The sequence below is a fragment of the Apis florea genome, unplaced genomic scaffold, assembly GCF_048593485.1.
Source record: "Apis florea isolate Af1SG1 unplaced genomic scaffold, ASM4859348v1 contig_2897_pilon, whole genome shotgun sequence".
NCBI classification, from domain to species: domain Eukaryota; kingdom Metazoa; phylum Arthropoda; class Insecta; order Hymenoptera; family Apidae; genus Apis; species Apis florea.
In genome coordinates, this window is record NW_028256665.1 from 4,743,869 (window position 1) to 4,754,371 (window position 10,503).

The 10,503-nt window shown below is 41.9% G+C and overlaps 1 long non-coding RNA gene across 1 annotated transcript; it reads right to left on the reverse strand.

Annotated features, from left to right (window-relative positions):
* Positions 1–1,528: 1,528 nt before the first annotated feature.
* LOC147657748 (uncharacterized) lies at positions 1,529–2,583 on the reverse strand. Its single transcript, XR_015291855.1, has 2 exons — positions 2,341–2,583; positions 1,529–1,816 (listed from the first exon to the last, which is right to left on the reverse strand). It is a non-coding gene; the product is annotated as an uncharacterized LOC147657748 (long non-coding RNA).
* Positions 2,584–10,503: the final 7,920 nt, after the last annotated feature.

The window sequence follows — 10,503 nt, forward strand, 5'->3', positions numbered from 1 at the left end:
TCAAAGTTTGAACTCGTAACAGTGTTAAAAAAGAGGAGGAGGGGGGGGGGAGGGAAAAAATCGAAAACGTTGCGCGATGATATTCCGTGCGTTGTTGTGCATCGCTCGTTTTCGTACGGAAATACAACGCGGTGTCGTAACTTTCTCCACTTCCGAAGCGGTAACACTTGCCTCTTTAGTTCCTTCTCATCCCTCTTTCGCCCCCACGGTTTCTTTGCCAAGCCCCCATCCACGCCAGCTCTCTTTTCGCGAGAAAAAAAGGGTATCGTAAAGCATGGAAGGAAGGAAGTAGTTGGACCGATCGTTCCGCAAATATACCACGGTCTTTAATTCGCCGCCGCGCATACATCTTCCTCCTCCCTGTCGGTGACTGCAATCGTTAAAAAAACTCGATCATTCCCCTCCCAAACACACATTCAAACTTTTTAACGTCTTTTGTACGTATTACGTCCAATGCGCAGAGCTGGTTGATTGGAGATAATTAATCCATAAAGGCGAACTTTCGACGAGTATATAAGGTATTGTAAGGTTATAAAAACTGGAGAACAGATCAATTTTTTCGCCTTTTATATGTCTCTTTATTTTATTACGTCACGTGGAGCAAGCGAAATTTTCATAGTCGAAATTCACAATGAAGTTGAATCGAGACGCCAATTTAGAAATTAACCGCGCGAGCTAGACGAGTTTGCGACGAGGGGAGTTGCACTAGTAGGGGAGCAAGGCAGGGAAGGAGACTTAAAAAACTTTTTATCCCGGCTAGTAGAAGTAAACCGTATTCCCGCGAAGAGAGGGGTCTCCCGAAATAGGTCTCTCCCTCCGTTCCACGAAAAAATTCGTCGCGCTTGATTTTTACCAGTAAACTGGCAAACGCTCCCGTGGAAATTTTTTCTAAGCCGCGCAACTCCATTCGCATTCTTTTCTCGGCATCCCGTTGCCGTAATAAAAGGTGAAACGGTCCTCGTTCTCGTTTCCTTCTTAAATTGATTCGCGAAATGAAAATCGACCACGTTTCTTTTTCCACGCGTCGCGCATTTTTTTCTTTTTTTTTTTTCCTTTTAAATTAAGGAAGAAATTTTTAAACTATCCGAACGGAAAGAAAGGAAGCAAAATTGTGAAAAGTGGATTCCTCCTTTTTTTTTTTTTTTTTTTTTTTCATTTCGCTGCAACAAAAGACAAATCTTGCCAATTCCACTTTCGAAAACGCGATGTTTTTTTGTTTGGTCGAGATTTACCCGTAAAACGTGTGCCGTCTTTTTGATCGTGAACCGAGATCCCGGTTGAAATTTTCGCCGGTCCCAGCGCGGGCTCTCCGAGTTGCGCGCACGTACGACGACTGTTCACCACGGAAAACCTGCTTTTAGTACGACCGGTAATTACCTTTTGTAATAGCCCTATGTATATGCACGTGCATTCAATAATGCGTAGCATGCGGCACGAGTTCGAGCGAAACCGAGCTCTCCACTCCCTCTCCCTCTCTCCCTCTCTCTTTCTTTCTCTGAAATCGTAAAAGTTTTAAATGGAGCGAGTCTTTCCGCGAATTTTATATGTTTTATTAACGGTAATGGGATGGGTAATTTCGTTTTTTACTTAATTAAGATTATGGCAAATTGCATTATGTATGGCGAGTAAGAAACTTCTGCTCGTGTTTTTAAGATCAAAAATGAAATACGCGACCTAATAAAGAGAAACACCATTTTCCAAACTTCGTGAAATTGCGCGTACGAAATTCTCTCTTATGAATATTTCCATTGATTCGAATGAAAGATAATATTGATAACAAGTTTTTATCAATGTTTGAATTCTAAATACGATTTTCCTGTAAAAAAGAAAAAAATTTTCGTTAATGAGATCGCTTCGTTCGAGAAATCGAACGGTTGTTTCCGTTGTTTTTTCTGATAACACGAATCTTTTTTGAGAATTAATTAACAACGAAAACTCATCGTTTTCGATATTTTTGCACCGGTTAAGATTAATAGAATTATATCGCACGATGAGATTACGCGATTACGTTATATTAGCTTTTTCTTTTTATCTTTTTTTAGTTTTATGACGATATTGTTACAGAGAGAGAGAGAGAGAGAGAGAGAGAGCAGAAAGTGAGTGGGAAGGGAGGGGTTTCACGATAAATTGAATTTCGAAAACGATGTAATACTCACAGCTCGAGAACGCTCGTACATAATTTCGTTCCGAGCCTATATATTATCGATTGCTCCATCAATTATTTATACATTAATGATTCGATGTTGTTATATATATACCGGTTGAAAGTAAACACGGTGCTCGAAATCGTAGGAAGAACGAGTTCGAAGAGCCTTTTGAAAAATATGATTTTTTTATTACCATTATTACACTTGCTCGTTAAAAATGCATTTCACTCGGATGGAAATAGTTAACAAGTGTGCGATACGTGTTCCATTCTAGTTTCATTTCTGTATTATCGAATATTCGAATAACTCGTACACGAATACGCAGCAGATTCTCTCTGATATCGTTTTAAAATAATATCCCATCGATCGTAAAAATAATTTCGTCGATGATCGTTGACGACGTTTTACAGACATCTTGAAATACTCGCGGTGGAATAAACAATTGAGTAACGCGAGACTCGAAACACGAGAATGATAAATCGGCCGAGATAAATCGAATCCCGATGCTAAAAAATCTATATTTCCTTGCGAATATTCGATACCTTTAATGTTCCATTTGTGTTTCAAGGATATATTATACGATACGATTCATAAAGAGGCATAATACAATGGAACGAAATTGGAAGGAAGAGGGAAATGGAAATATCGGTAAATATTTATAAATCCTTATAAAATCACAGGAGAAAGAGGGGAAAAAAAAAAAAAAAAAAAAAAATAACAGACGCAAGAAAAATAAATATCCATACAAAAGAAATATATTTACATTAAACGTTTATTTATACGAAAAAAAGGTAATCCAATAAACTGCACATTTTATCCTTAACTATACCCAGAAATACACTCGAATCGAATTCATAATCTCAAATTTCGAAACTTACCGATCTATCCTATTCGCTTCTCGAAACGAAAAAAAAAAAAAAAAAAAAAAATAAATAAATAATTTTCCTCCTATTTTTCGATAAGGCAAACACATGGTCGAAACATTTTCGTGCAAGAAGGCCACATATTACGAACCCATATACACGCGCATATAAAGCGCACCACGAGCTTTTTAATTATGCATAATTGGCGGTAATTAAGGCTCCGATTCCGATCTCATCTGGATCTAGAATTGCCAACCGCGTAAATCCATAGGAGACCCAGCAGCCACCCCCTTAGCGGATTTATTTAAACGCTTTCTAAATTGCATGGGTGGAGGGGTCGAGATATTTTCCTAGACTGGGGGGGGGGGGGGGGCTTAACGGCAACTACGTTGTCCACGACTTATGCGCGGTTGTAAATCTGTCGTGGCACGCAGTATCTAAACGGATTATTTTCCACGGGAAGCTTAATAACGTTCGCGCGCTATAAATATTTTGATGTACGGGCCGCGAATTACGCGGCGTTCCGCGTATACTATAAGCGCACGCAACCGACGCTCTATCCTCTCAGTTACCCTCGAAACGTGTGCGCGATAACTCTGGATAAAAACCGCGTGTTGAAACAACAGAGGGGGGAGGGAAATTACCCTCGTTGCGATTCGTATTTTCGTGAACGGTCAACCTGCTTCGATTCGATCTTTGGTCGATGTATCACCACTTCTTAGTCGAAGAGTATTATTATGCTTGGCATTCAACTCGTAGAATTATAACAATTGCGAAAGTATCGTTTCTTATGTTTTTGCTTCACCCTATGTCGATTCACTCTTTCATTTTATTCCTTCAATCCCATCTCTTCCGTGATTCCTCGAATCGAAAGGTATCCCGCAAACGTTCGAATCGTGATGATGTACCCCGTCGATGTAAAAATCTCGTCTCGTGAATTCGAGCGCTCAAATAGAAGAGGAAAAAGGAATGGTAGAAGCGAGCGTGGAAGGGTGACCGTAATAAATTTCCTCGAGCTCGCTGTTCGAGTTTCCTGGTGGCAATTTTCTGCGCTGCGTTTCTCCACCTGGTGAACGGGAGAGCAGGAAGAGAAGAAGTAGGAACAAGCGCCCCTTCCAACCCTTTCTCACGGCAAGCAAGGGGAGGGAGGAGGAGGCCAAGAGTCGGGACGAGTGAAGTGGAATTAGAGCAATCCTCTCTAATGGTAATTAATGTGCGGTGTAGTCAATGTAACTCACGTCGAAAGAAGAGGGGGCGCGATCAAGACGGAAGCGGTTGGGAAGGATTCAGCCTTCGATGCTTCGATATGTGTATGTGTATATATGTCAGGGCTTACCAGAAACTCTCTGGTTGAAACTACTGGCTGCGCAAGAAACAAGAATTCTCCTGTAATAGCGATGTGCTATGAATAAGAAGGGTTTGGGAAGGAAGCAACGTCGCGGCAAGCACTTTTAAATAATGAAAGCCGATTGAATCAAGTACAAGCCTGGACTTTGCTTTTTTTTCGAAGAACGAAGACCACTTCTTCGATCGATTTTGAACGGAACCAACGATGTCACGCCTTTCGTCACTGCGACTATTTTTATTATTATCGGTCGGTACACACAGTTGTCATTTATCGACGGATGATTTTTCATTCCGATTGGCAGATGCGTTGGTGTATTACACGTTGTGTGAACATTACTCGATATAAAGGAATTATTGAGCGGTACACGATTACGCGAACGAGGTTTTCCTTCGTTCGAGCGGAATGGATGGTGGCTTTGAAAAAAATGCACGATTAATTTTGATAATACGGCGAAGGCCGAGATTAATACCGTGGACGCAGTAAGGGAACGCTTCAATGATTCAGGCGGGCGACAAAGATTTCGTACGTCCGTGATGTCTTTCGGTTAGTTCCGCACCACCTCTCTGATGCGCCGTTCCATTAAGTGTTAATTGAATCCCAGGGCTTGAACGGAGTAAAATAGATACGGCTGCAAGCGGAACAGGTACAAACTGCGGCTCCTAAAAGCCCTCTTTAAAACTAACCCCCCACGGTGCTTAGCTTGGATCCCTCGCTGACCCGCGGTATGTTTCTTTCTGAAGCGCTTTGAAGTTTCCCCAAAAGCATTAGCTAGTAGTGTGTGTGTACCGGTTAAGTGCTGGTGGAACTATGTACGCGATGTCCACGCGATTTTCGTTATTACAATTGCTGGAATATTGTGGCGGGATCAACCGGAGGTGAAATACGTTGAAGGAGTGATTCGATTTAATTATTCCGCTTGCAGTGGAAAAATAATGGAAGTAATTTTCAATTGAATTTTCTCGGGAACGATTCTAGAGAAAACTGTTCCTCGTCGAGATTCCACTTTCAGACGACGTATTTCATGAAAATTTCTCGCGGAGAAGTCCCTTCTTTTTGCGGAATTTTTTAAAGAAGAATTTCTATCAAAAAAAAAAAAAAAAAAAAAAAGAAAAGAAAAGAAAGGAAAAAGGAAGAAAAAGAGGAAAGGTCTACGCGAACTTTCGTCTCTCGTGCCTCGTTCCTAGAACACGTCTCCTCCCTGTTCTTTGGTAGCATATAAAAACGCTAGGGATGCAATAACTTAGGTTAGGTAGCTGTGCTGCATCAATTCGTTATGAGTTTTGCAAATAACGGAGATTGAAATATAAAAAACATGGAGACAAAGGATGATAAGCAATTTTTTTTCTTCGTTTAATGTATAACTAAACTGTTATCTGTTACAACTGTATATCCAAAATTATAAACATCATGGCAAACCGTTGCAATTACGTAAAGTCACATAAAATAAAATTTGAATTTTTCACATAAGTGAGAAGAAACTAAAAATTTCATCGTCAAAAACCATTCAGGGAATAGAGGAAGGCACACCGTTGAAGTCGCTTTTTGATTCGTCCCGATATCTCGATCCGTTGCCGAGATATAAACGCTTAAAGTTTCCATAACGCTTGGCATAGCGCAGACTATTATGAATGGGCTCGTGACCTACATTTTTTCCTAGAAATACGTGCTACATTTTTCCAGGAATCGCGTCTGACACTCGTCTCGAGTTTGGGATAGGTCGGCGAGACGAGGCGCGAGCGAGAGGTCCGAGTAAGCGACAAGGACAAAGATAATAAAAGATTAAAAATTAGCCTTTCCTTTACACGACGATATCTCGGGAACCGGAAGTCGTATCGAGATAAATCGAAAAGCGTTTCGAAGGGCAAGAACCCGCGTTTCCAACGATCTTTCATTCGTCGATCGAAAGTCGCTGTCTTCGAAGTTACAGCGGTTCAAACTTTACTTAATTTTAATCGAGTTTCAAGGTAAATTACATAGCGATCGTTCAGGAGTATTTTGGTCGAATTAAAGAATTTGCTCAAACAGAACGATCGGATAATTCGAAATTCATTTAGTTTACAGAATTTATCGTAAAAATTTTTATTTTATCATTCGTAAGAGAACGAATTTGAGAAATGGTGAAATTTCACGTTAATAACGTTAATTCATTCGCAGAAGATGGAGCAGAAACACGACGGAACGTTTTGTGCGCGGAACGTAAAATTCATAAATGAAATTGTTAAAAGGTGGCGTTTAACGTTAACTGGAAAGCTATCCTCTCATCGTTCCAACGTCCAACGATTTGTATTAATACACGGATCGGCGATCAGTATTCGCGACGTGTACATCAATTAGCGTTGACGCGATGGCGGCGGCTTTGACGGCGGGACACAGTTAATAATGGTGCGGCGCGCTACTACTTGCTAATGGTTTTCTATTACCAGCGCCAGAATAATTAGCTTATTACAAGTGATCGCGAGCTACCTGTTGCCGGTTGACTGCTGTTTAAAGTTGCCAACAACTCCGTGGGGTCAGCGCGCACATGCGAAATAATTAACGAACCGGCCGCGGCTCGTTGCGACAAACAAGCCGCGTCTACCTGTAATTAAAAGTAATATCGACTCGACAACGAACCGGGTGAAACGAAACTTCGTAGAGCGGGGATCGATAACATCGCCGCTTGTTGAATAAATTTAACGCTCCACCCTCTCACTCTCTCTTTCTCTCTCTCTCTCGCCTCGGCGTGTTTCGTGGCGGAATCGTGGGCGTGAAAGGTGTCGAGGAGGGAGATGGCGCGAAGATGCGTCAAAGAGGGGAGATTAGAAGATGAAATCTTGGCAGCAGCGAGCGAGGCTTTATGCGTTTTCAGTTTTAATCAACCGTACTACTACTACTACTACTACTACTACTACTACTACTACTACTACTACTACTACTACTACTATTCCGCTGCTCGCAGTTATCAGTGGCGATTACGCGGTAAAATAATTATTCGATAAAAAGCGGGCTAAAACGTGACGAACCCGCTGTTGGGAGGAAATTGTTTAATGATTCGGGAGGAAAATGGAATGGAACGAAGATTTTTGATACGAAATTCGATAGAGAGCCTTACATATCGCCAACTTTCTCTCCCACTTCCATCTTTAAATAACTTTGAAAAGGGGGATTTAACAAGGATTGCGCGAAAAAAGGCGAGATATTTTACTATCCACGGCTAAGTTCTAAGAATAATTTTTTTTTTTTTTTTTTCCGCCGTGAGGAGCAAAGAGGGCGGACGAGAAGAAAGCGGACGCGTCCAAGCGATCTCTCAAAGCGGGTTTCTTCCCTGGACAGGAACTGGAACGCGAATAACGCGCGAAGACGGCGATATCCATTCGATCGATTCGAGGCTGCCGCTCCTAATCGCTTATTCACCGATATATCGCCCTCTCTTTGTCCTCCGTGCGGTTCCTCTGTGCAATCGACTGGCCCATCGCTTTTCCACGGAACGGCCTCGAGCTTGCTCGAGAAGACCCGCTATAAATGTCTTCGCCCGGTTGATTGAAATTTATGTTTTAATTCATAGTCGGATAGGCGGGATCGGTGAATACACGTTGGTCGCCGGTTGGCCGCTACCGGTGGAAAGGGGACGGGAGAATGGATGGAGGAGGGGGCACAATGAAAGGCGAGAAAAAGAGTTCGAGAGAGAGAGGGGGGGGGGAGGTCATTTCGTTTCTGCGTGTTTGCTGTTAATTTACAGTGACGTGGCGCGGTTGAGCGCGTTCTGGGCTAATAAATTTCGGGACAGACCGGCCCTCAGCTTTTTCCAGGATCCTCCCTCCGTTTCTCTCATCGTTCTCGCTTCGCGAGAGAACCTCTTCTTCGAATGGAAGATTCTTCCCTCGATTTTTCTTCATAATTTATCGTATATAAAAATCAGTGAGTAAAGACGGTTAAAAAAGAAACGTCATCTCGAGTCTCGATTAAATCTATATTTCAGGTCATCTTAATGATCGAGATAGAAAATCATTTTTCAAAAATGAAATCCCACGTTACGAAAATTTTCTCGATCCATTGTGAGTCTCGTCATTAATTATTTCCTCCCGAAAATGATTACGATTCGATGGAACGATGGCGGTGCACGAAGGAAAGAAAAATCGGCTGTGAAGAAGTTGCTGCGGCAACTCCCGTAAGAGAATCGTGGAAAGCGGGGGAGGAAACGAGTTGGAAGTTGAAAGCGTACTTCCCTTCGAGGGCTCGGATTCGAATGCCCCCTCGGAATATTCTTGGGTTCATCGGGGAAATAGTTCGGGACTTTGCTATTTTGTGCAAATATAAATAAGGCGGCTGCTGTTCCGCCACGAAATAACGAAATACAAGGTAAACAATGGACATGGTCGATTGAACTCGTACAATTGAAATATTTAGCGAACATGATGTCCCCCTCCCTCTGTTACGCGTGATGGCGGCCCAAGAGGGGAAAAGATAATGGAACGTGGCAGCGGGAGAAAAAGTTGTTGAAGGGAGTCGTACAATTCGGAATATCTGTGAAAGGAATCGTGAAATAATATTCACAGGAATCTTTAAACTGTCTCTTTGTATCCTCTGTTAAGGAAAAGGATAAAGAAAGGGAAAGAAACGACATATTCTATCTATAGAGATCTTCGAGATGTTCGATCCTTCGTACATTTAAATTTTCGCATTTCGTTATTGAGAAGTGTGAAGGATTTTGAAGGATCGTACCATTAATAAAATTGGTAATATAAAATAAATTTCGACGGGGAGTGGGGAAATTATTATTGATTTTTCGCACGATACATTGTTCGCACGTACACGTAGAAGATCGACGAAATTGACTCGGTGTGAGTTGAGTTTTATATAATAACGTGCATCTTTTTTTTCTCTCTCTCTTTCTTTTTATTGTCATCGTTCGTCTATTGTGCAAACGTCTACGACCTCTCGGCCTTATATTTCGAAATATAAGAGAGGAGGAAGGTTACCGCGAGCTCCAATGCAAATATGTGAAACGCCAAGATTCCGACCTCTGACCCGTTACAACTCTTAACAAAGTTTTAAAATCACGTCCTTCCATTACTCACCGTTTTCTTTCCACCGTTCGCGGCTTCCCCGCTCTTTCTCCTCCCCGTAAAAATCCAACTCGGTGAATTTTAATGCAATTTGCGCTCGTTCCCTGGAAGACGAGCTCCACTCTCCGACGTGTCGCGCGTTTCTGCTTCGAGAGAGTTTCGAGCATAAGTGCGAGCAATCGTTAGAAAAGTCGGCGACCATCGAAACAGAGAGGGAAAATGGAACGAGAGAGTAAATGCACGTCGATGTATGCAAACCTCCTGTGACAAATTGTGTCACGAACAAATTATCCCGGCGGCCGCTATTTTTCAGTTGGCAGTGATTTAACGTGAAACGAGCGATCGATAAATTTCGTGAATTCTTTTTTTTTTTTTTTTTTTCACCCCACGAAATCGTGCACGTGAACGGATATACGTATATATTTGTTTATTTATTTATTTATTTTTTTTTTTTCGTTTCTTCTCGTCCCATCCGTGAAAAATAAAAGGTTACGAGGACAAGCGTTATCGAGTCGCGGTATTCGATTATCGTTGGCGATGGAGGGATGAAAAATCGATGGAAAAAAAAAAAAAAAATAACTCACTGCCGCGGAATAAAACGAGGAGAATTTGAACGAGACGAGGATTTACTTCGACAGCGTTAAAATGCCTCTGTGGAATCTTTGCCTGATTTCTTTCTCGGGAAAGGATGGATAGTTGTCTATCGTCGAAGATGAGAAAAACGTTCAGGATTTTAAACGCGAGGCGAATTTTACAAATGCATCCATCCAACGTTGTTGGTTCGTTCTGCTGTTCCTATAGGATCCTGGATAGGGGAGACGGAATGTTTCGGTGTATAAGTTTACACCGAAGATGGACGGTTTTACGGGAAACTCGAACTTTCGAATATCTCATTAATTTCCAACTGTCTGCCGGTGGCAGTCATAAGTTCCGCCACGCTCGTGGCAGTTTGAAAAGTTGAGAAAGATCGCGGCGAAATAAAGAAACGTTGGTCGGGGGAGGGGAAGGAGTTGGCCGGAGTTGGGCTGTGGGAGGCTTTTGAAACGATCGACGGGAGAGAAATACTCGAATTTATCGTTCGTGATGATTTTAAAATTTAT